Raw genomic sequence first — 9,348 nt, forward strand, 5'->3', positions numbered from 1 at the left:
CCAAAACTGTATTCATTGGAGGACAAGAAACAAAACTAAAATCAATAACAGTAAACGATGCAACAGACTCAGTGAAAATAACACTGTGGAGGGACGCAGCGGACTTTCCCATCGAACTTGGGAGCTACATAAAAATAACCCATCTAACAGTGCATGAATTTAACAACGAAAAGATATTAAATTCTACTCGGAATACACAATTGCAAGTAAGTACAAAGTAAAAAGACAATGCAAAAAAAAAAAAATGTATTCTTTGCAAAGAAATTACTTACACATCTAGAACAGAAGACTCATTAAATTCACCATTTTTATATCACACGTAGTAACATCAGTTGCTCTTTTTTCAGCATACAATTTGGGATTCTACACATAAATCTCATACACATAGATGAAACACCAAAATACTATATCGCCTTTAAATACATGCATATACATTCATACAAAACACTCTCGAAATATCACAAACAACTTTTCTGTTTACCTTTCCTACAGCTCAACACCTAACGACAAACTTCAAAACATGTAGGTCAATACATTGCAAATCATACTACACCTTTCATTATAATAATTTTGCACACATTTAAAAATGCTAGTCCATAACCATGCCATATTAACTATTTTTGTCCATATCTACACCTTACCTACAAACACATGGAAACATAAAATATCTTACTTTATATATAGCACTAACTTACTATTAGAATAGCACCAGAATCATACATTACTACATCTCAAGCAAAGCAACATCCAACTCTCTATCTATGTCTATATTTACCTTTTTGGAATACATACTAATCAAAAACTGCCTTAAATGCACTTTTCGATTTTACATTACCTATTACTTAACTTGGAGTTTATTTGCACTCTCTCACTACTTTCCTGTGCATATTCGAATTCTATTGCAAATTTTTCACATAATGTGCCATATAAACATACATTTCTATAAATATCTGACACCTTTACATCATCTTGCATTACATTTAGAAACACTCTGCATCAAAAAAAATACAACACCGCCTTCATAAATTCCATAGGTAAGAACACATAAGTACGCACTTTGGGTCTTTGCCTTCAACTACATTTTTCACATTCTCTGAACCGCGCAGAACAAATGCAATTCACAGAAAAATCTTGAAGAAATTCCTTCAGCATCTATAGAAATTTTTTATTTCTCTGAAAAGCACGTTAAAATATAGAAAAAAAAAATAGACAGTAAAAAATGGGTTTTATAACTGATGTTTTTTCTATTTGCAGAAAATTGAGCCACCCCAAGAACAACTGCAGATAACTATATATGGACTCGAAAATACAACTCAGGAAAAAAGCACCATTACCATACAAATTCAAGATAATGAACATTTAAAATCGGTACAAATAAGCAATACGCTTTTAATGGACCACCTACAAATTCCAGCAGATATTGAGGACTTTTCAGAGGCTCTTATGCCACACCTACCGAAAACACTAAATATAATATTTCAAAATGAACACATTGTCGAAATTCTCGACGAAGATTAAATTATACAATATGCAAAAAGATAACTACTTTTGTAACTTTGAATAAAATGGATACATACAAAATAAATATTTTAGTTAATAAAAATCTTAAATCACATTTGACTTACTGTTTATTTTTTCTACAAAATAATGATTGATATGTACTTGCATGTATTTATATGCGCCATTCGGATAAATAATTACACAATGACTTATGTATACATTTTGCAAGAATTGGGTACTAGTATTACTAAAAAAAAAAAAATATATAATTTCTAAATATTACTTAATGCACTTGGATAAGGATAATTACTCCTCCATTTAGAATATAGAACGTCCTATTCAAACCTTTCTCTTTCTCTTCACAACTATTACTCATGTAATAGTACACTATCTAAACAGTAGGTCACCCAACAATACTACTATTGTTAAAGTTACAGCTATTCGAATTGCTAATGACATTATGGTTTGCTTATCTTTAGAAAACAGTACAAAAAAACATTAGTATTTACTGTATCAATAGCTAACTCAATATATGTGTAGGTAACTCTGTCTGTAAGTACAAAGGCAATAAATGTTGCATTTAAGACTTATTAAGGTATTAACATTGGAAATAACAATACCTTTTGTTTAAATGTTTTAACAACAAAAACTTAACCAAAAACAATGTCATAAACAATGCCAATAGCTCTAACTTTACTAATGCCGAGACCATTGCATTGTAAATGCTTGTTGAGTAGTCCTTTAGGGTTTTCTGTAGGGATTTAGGGTCTTTGATAATCCATTTATTGTGACCCTGAGTCTGGCAGGACAGAGCATGGTATACTCAAGATTATGAGCTCATAATGTGCATTTCAAAGGTGGAAATTGCCTCCGTGCCTCCTGAACCTTGATGGTAAAGTCAGGGAAAAGCGAGATGGATGAGCCCTCATACTGCATGTCCCCTATTTTCCTTGCTCTTTAAAGGCTGTCATCCCTGTCCCTGTAATTCAGGAGTTTGGCAATGATCGGGTGCGGCGGCGCACCCGGGGGAGTTTTAGGACTACGAGAACGGTGGGCGCACTCAATCACAAACATGGAGGAGAAAATTTCCCAGACCAGTAGAGTCACTAAGAGGTTTTCTGTGAATAACTCCATGTTCCCTGTAGCGGTAGATTCTGGAAGGCCAGTGATTCGAATACTGCTTCTTCTAGACCTGGCTTCCAAGTCTTCTGTATTGTCCTGCAGCTGTTCAAGGGCCTTATTGAGTTGTTTATGAGCTATGTCAGTTTCCATATGGGCTTCCTCAACCTCTGACACATGCCGCTCCACCATATCAAGCTGTTCAACATGCTTATCTAAGCGCTCGGACATACGGTCCATACAAAAGGCCAAGGAGTCAATTTTGCCATCAATTGTGCTAAGGCTTAATTGCATGTTGGCTAGGATTTGACGCAAGTCAGCAGGCACTTCTACAGACATGTCACACTATGCAGGGGAGGGCTTAGAGTCACCCACTTCACGGGCCCTTGTTTTCCACTGGTCAAATTGAAGCTTGGATTGGACCTTGTCTACTTTTCCCTTCGTGAAAGGGACCATGTCGCCCGTTGCCCCACAAGCCGTCTCCGTAGGAGGCACTCACACTTTAATTAGCTGGTGCTGACTGAGTCCAGGGTAAGCCAGACAGATTTAGACTGCACCTTCCCAACACTTTATTAGAATGTGCAGCACTTTAAGCGATGGGGGGAAGGGCAAAGCAGTGTTTCCTTGCCACATGTCCAGTACCCCAAGTCACTCCAGTCCAATCAGTGCTATCTGCAGAGGCAGCAGCCAACTAGCACTGCCCGGCTCTGGAGACCACTGTGGGGGGGGGAGTCAAAGTACACAGCAAAAGGGTACCTATGTTGGGTATTCAGTAATTGTAGAAGGGTTGCCTTATCTAACTGTGGTTGGTGTTCAAGAGGAGGCGTCTCATGCATCAGAAGGGTACATGCAGGCTTAACTCAGTTTGGTGCTTCAGGAGAGAACGGTGCCCTTGTGGTGCAGCCCGTCTCGTGCTGGTAGTCTCCAGGGCTCACTCCCTCAGGCACCCGGCAGCATTCCCCACTTACCATCCGTAGTAGACTTGCCTTCGTGCAGGACCCAGGCAGGAGCAAGTGACTCTCCTCCCTCGCCAGACAGCTCCGCACGCCACCAGGGAAGCCGCTGGGCCGCGATCAGGCCACGCTACAGCGTCCGGCAGGCAACTCCCGTCACCACTGCAGCCCACAACCACGCCCTGATCCGGGCGGCGAGGAGACCAGCGCAGGTGCACACGGGAGTACCAGCGCTCCCCCCAGAAGCATCACTCACCCCACGTCCGACAAAGGCTGGGAGGCAGAGGGCGCACCCACCAAGGAGTCAATTCTGGATGACTCACTCGGCACAGCAGCAGGTCTCGAGCGCAGACAGGGCAACCTTCTTCTCTCTTCACGTGTTATGGCGCCTTCACACAGTCATCTAGGGGAGTAGAGGTACGTGCCCCCTCAGCAGCGTTTCCCCAACAAAAGAAGCTCTGCTAGGGCTTAAAAGGCTGCAGGATGCTCGGATAACGGTAGGATTGTGACAATGGCTTACAGGAGCTCTGTTACTGCATGGACATTTTGCGAGCCGGCAAGCACTGCCCCGTATGTGTGCATTATTGTTATTTGAATTGCCCACCATGCTACCCAAAAGGTCAGTGGGTATTCCAGCCAGCGTTCAGAGGAATGTATGATGTTACAGCGCATACATTTACAACGCATGCCTTTACAACGCAGTTTTTACATAGCAACATCCTTTACAATGCATACATTTACATCGCATACCACGGCAACAAATTTTTTAAAACTACATTTACAACGCATTCTATTACATCACATCATACCTTTACGACGCATAGCATTACAACGCATACCATTACATTGCATATAAGGTAAGTGTTGAATAGTGTAGGGGTAAAAATTGCTATTCTAACTCCAGAGGGTGTAACAGTAGGGTAAGTGTTGGATAGTGTAGGGGTAAAAATCACTATTCTAACTCCAGGGGGTGTAAGAGTAGGGTAAGTGTTGGCTAGTGTAGGGGTAAAAATCACTATTCTAACTCCAGGGGGTGCAACAGTAGGGTAAGTGTTGAATAGTGTAGTGGTACTATGCGTTGCAATGGTATGCATTTTAATGACATGCGATGTAATGCCTGCATTGTAGTGACATGCGTTGTAGTGTCATGCGTTGTAGTGACATGCAATGTAATGGCTGCATTGTAGTGACATACGTTGTAAAGGATGTTGCGATGTAATGACTGCGTTGTAAATGTAGTGCGATGTAATGACTGCGTTGTAAAGGTTGTTTCCCATTCAGAAAGCTGTTAGGATCCATCCCGGCAGGACTTGTTGCATCCTGACCCATGAGTCTTCACCTTTATGGAATAAACACAGTTATGGGAACAGCCATCCTCTTCTAGAACCTCTACATATGCTATAAACATGGGGTACCATAGATCCCATTCCATTTTGGGCTCGCCAGCAGAGGGTAAGAAATGTGGGGGTGCTGAAATATTCGACATAGTGAAATGAGAACAGTTCCCTTACAGTACTTACGTCATAAAACAGTATGTTTGTATACATGCAGTAGAATTTTAAATTGCTGAAAAGAAATATTATATAAACTTATTATTGCAATATTTTCCTTATGCTTGGCACACATGAAATATACTTTGAAGAAAGCACAGTAAAAAGGACAGGAAAAGAAAGAAAAACCAAAACAAAACAAAGAAAACTGTCTTTGCAAGAGCAGTGTGCGAATCACCGAAGATAGTGCTCGCCTTTCTTTGCTTCTTGAATGACGTGAGAATTTGCTTTAAATCGCCCTTGAAATAGCACAGAAACCGCGTTAGTGTACAATACAATACAATTTCCCAACTAAATATGGCCGCCGAGAGCGTGTGATGTCATCGCGCTCCCGGCATGCTCCGTGCGTTCTCAGCGTGATTCACCGTCTTCAATGGTGAGTGTGGGAGAGCGCGGAGACCGAATCCTGATGCGAGATTCCAAAGTCCGTTCACAGTAAGTTGTGTACTTTTAAATACCTTGCTATCACGCGCGATCCAAGTTAAAATAATATGTCCAAAACACTGCCAATCGTGGATCAAACACGCCTAAAAAATGTTCGTAGCCGGCAATTTACACGCCAGTAGTTCACATTCACTCCCAAGCTCCACAATTGTGTCCGCTTAACTGAACTCCGGCGCTAAACAGCTGACGATCTTCTTATTCGCATCGGCAGACTTGACTCACTAAATTCAGTCTCAGCCGCAGGTGCAATCACAGCACAACTCTTTTGATGCAGCCGCTGGTGCGTGTGCATTCACACATTCACGCACTATAAATCAAAATTTTCTTGATACCTTAAATCTTCTCATCAAGTGAACGCTGTTCTCCCTTCATCCCGCTTGTCGCCAATATGATGTAAGTAGAGATGAGGCCAAGTTGGGTTTCCACGTATGTTTATTCCGTACAAGAGAGAGTAGCTTAGACAACCACAACCAAGTAGTACATCGCCCCGTCTAACCGCCCGTCACGAGTGGAACCTGGAACCCCACTAGACCCATAACATTCTATGATGAGAATACTACACTTTGCTTTGTGGATATTCATCCATTACAGAAGTTTAGCTTGCAAGTTTATACACAGACTGATAAGCTTTGGCTGTCAATGGATCTCCCTACCTGGCCACCTTGCCCACTATGATATTGCATCCGTACGTAATAGTTGGTAGGAATGTCGCTGCCATGGCCTTCTTAGAAGGGCCCTAGAATGGGCCCATGCTATGATTTTGAGAGGGTTTTGAAACCTAATGTCAGGGATGCAGCCTTAGATTTCATTACCTCCATATGTGTGGCAAAGGAACCCCTAGATTAGAATACAATCTCAAGATATTTCGAGTGTGAGTCGCAAGTAAGCCGCAGTTCAATGATGTTCCATGAGCTGGGTGTGCTTAGATGCAAACTAAACCTGACACCTTTGGTTTTCATGGGATTGATTTTGAGTTTGTTCCATTGCTTAAAGATGAAGAGAGCATTAAGGAGGCGCTGTAGTCCAACATGGGTCATATTCATTAAACTTAACAAAAAGGGGGGGACAAGTGGGCTTTAAAAGGTCCTACATACATGCCCATACGAATCAAAACAAGAAAGAGTATGTAGTTCCTAAAGAGAGTCGTGAGCAGGTAAGAGAGCCAAAGTGACTATTACTACAGAAGTAGTCCAACTGATATTACAAGGGGATAGGGGAATTCCCTTGTTTGGAACTAGGGCCCTCACACACCCAGCCAGCTAGGTGTCATGCTTCATCATTGGGCCTGCTCCTCGTCGGGTCGGCGCTGCAATACCCGACGGGCACCCAATGCGGGGCTCTTTGGCGGAGATCTTTTGTTCCACGCCGTATGGTGTAGTGGGGGTGAGGGGCCCAAAGTGAGTAAATGTGGTGAGTGCAGTGATTAAAAAAGGTAAGGGAATCCAATAAGAGACCTTTATTCAGATAGGTTCCCTGCCTCATTAAAATGAAGGTCGAGTGGCGTATATATGGCTGTGATAAATAAAATCATTTACGCTCTACTCGTATTTGTACAGGTCAACATGTTTCTTGCCTTGCTCGTCAGGAGGATCGAATGGCAATTCATCAGGACCAAGTGACATACATCTGCACATCAAGGAGAGGTGGAAGCACCTACCTCCCAACTAATCAAACTGTGGTAGAAGTGACCACAATGATGGAGGACGACCTAAAGAAAAACAACAATAACATATTTGTATATATCGTTGTAGACATAGTAATAGTAACGACTCTCTCAACACTGCAATCATACGTTGATAATAATGACTCTTGGTAAGAGAAAACATGCTTCACATTGTTACAAATTTAAGTGTCAATGTTTCTTGAAAGGCTTACAGTGAGATCATAATGGAAGACTTAAAAACAGGACTCAAACTCGTCAAGAGGATAGTGGCAAATGAACTCACCTACAATTGTAGGAGTCATACCTCAGCGGTTGCCGGCGGGTCATAGGACACCTATCATGTAGTGTCATATCGGGGCAGAATAGTGAAGAAATCACCAATTAGTTAAAAGCACACCTGGGATAAGGAAAATACCTATGATGCAAAGCAGGCAGTAGGGTGGGAGCATCTTGTCCCTGTGTCGCGGCTCATACTGGCGGTGGTTAATTAATGGTTAAAAGCACTCGCTTATCGCTAGATTCTGCCGCCTCTCACCCAAAGCCAGCACATCAGTTATATAACAACGGAGGCCGGAACCGCTCGTGGATGAATACGAGCTCACCTGATCAGCAATGGATCCTACTATGAGACCTTAAATTTGTAACAATGTGAAGCATGGTGTGCTTTTAACTAATTGGTGATCTCACTGTAAGCCTTTCAAGAAACATTGACACTTAAATTTGTAACAATGTGAAGCATGTTTTCTCTTACCAAGAGTCATTATTATCAACGTATGATTGCAGTGTTGAGAGAGTCGTTACTATTACTATGTCTACAACGATATATACAAATATGTTATTGTTGTTTTTCTTTAGGTCGTCCTCCATCATTGTGGTCACTTCTACCACAGTTTGATTAGTTGGGAGGTAGGTGCTTCCACCTCTCCTTGATGTGCAGATGTATGTCACTTGGTCCTGATGAATTGCCATTCGATCCTCCTGACGAGCAAGGCAAGAAACATGTTGACCTGTACAAATACGAGTAGAGCGTAAATGATTTTATTTATCACAGCCATATATACGCCACTCGACCTTCATTTTAATGAGGCAGGGAACCTATCTGAATAAAGGTCTCTTATTGGATTCCCTTACCTTTTTTAATCACTGCACTCACCACATTTACTCACTTTGGGCCCCTCACCCCCACTACACCATACGGCGTGGAACAAAAGATCTCCGCCAAAGAGCCCCGCATTGGGTGCCCGTCGGGTATTGCAGCGCCGACCCGACGAGGAGCAGGCCCAATGATGAAGCATGACACCTAGCTGGCTGGGTGTGTGAGGGTCATATTCATTAAAGTCAATTCATCAGCGTATAAGATATGAGTAAGGATTGGGGGGCCCAACTTTTGGCGAATGAGCATTTAATTTATCTAAATCTCTGGATAGACTTGAGATGTAGATATTAAACACCTGAGGGGCAAGAATGCAACCCTGCTTCAATCCAACTGTGGTGTAGATTTTCTGGGAGTGTTTGAAGCCTTTTCTTATCTTTACATGAAGCCATGTTTTAGAGTACAGTAATTGGATAGCTTGCAGTACTTATTGCAGCTCTTATTAATTTTTGCCAGAGTAGGTCTCGAGAGACCCTGTCGAATGCACCTTTGAAATCAATGAAACAGGCATTGAGTTTAGATTTTATGCTAAGTGTGCTTTCCAAGCAAAATGCAAGGGCCTCTAGGTTTGATAATGTGCCCTGTGAAAAATCCTGCTTGATTCCATAGGTTAAGCTCCGGCCTGTCTACCTTTGGCAAAGGATCTCCTAGTATTAAACTTGTGTAGTACTTGGGTTCAATATCGAGCAAAGCAATCAGACAGTATTTGGCTATTTTACTCTTGTCATCTCCTTTGAAGATTAGCAGGATTATGGATCCACACTTAGAATCTGGAACAGGCTGTTGTAGGCACGCTGCACTAGACAGGATGTTGAGATTGTTTTGCCAAGAATGATATTTTAGACTAAGAGAGCTGAGGGTAAGCTATTTGTGCCACAGACCCCATCTGCTCTGCTCTTCCAATGGGGCATGTTTTTCGTTCTTCTGACCCCTGATGTTCACTCTTTATCACCTGCCTGTTCTTGG

Source organism: Triturus cristatus, chromosome 12 (assembly GCF_964204655.1).
Source record: "Triturus cristatus chromosome 12, aTriCri1.1, whole genome shotgun sequence".
NCBI classification, from domain to species: Eukaryota; Metazoa; Chordata; class Amphibia; order Caudata; family Salamandridae; genus Triturus; species Triturus cristatus.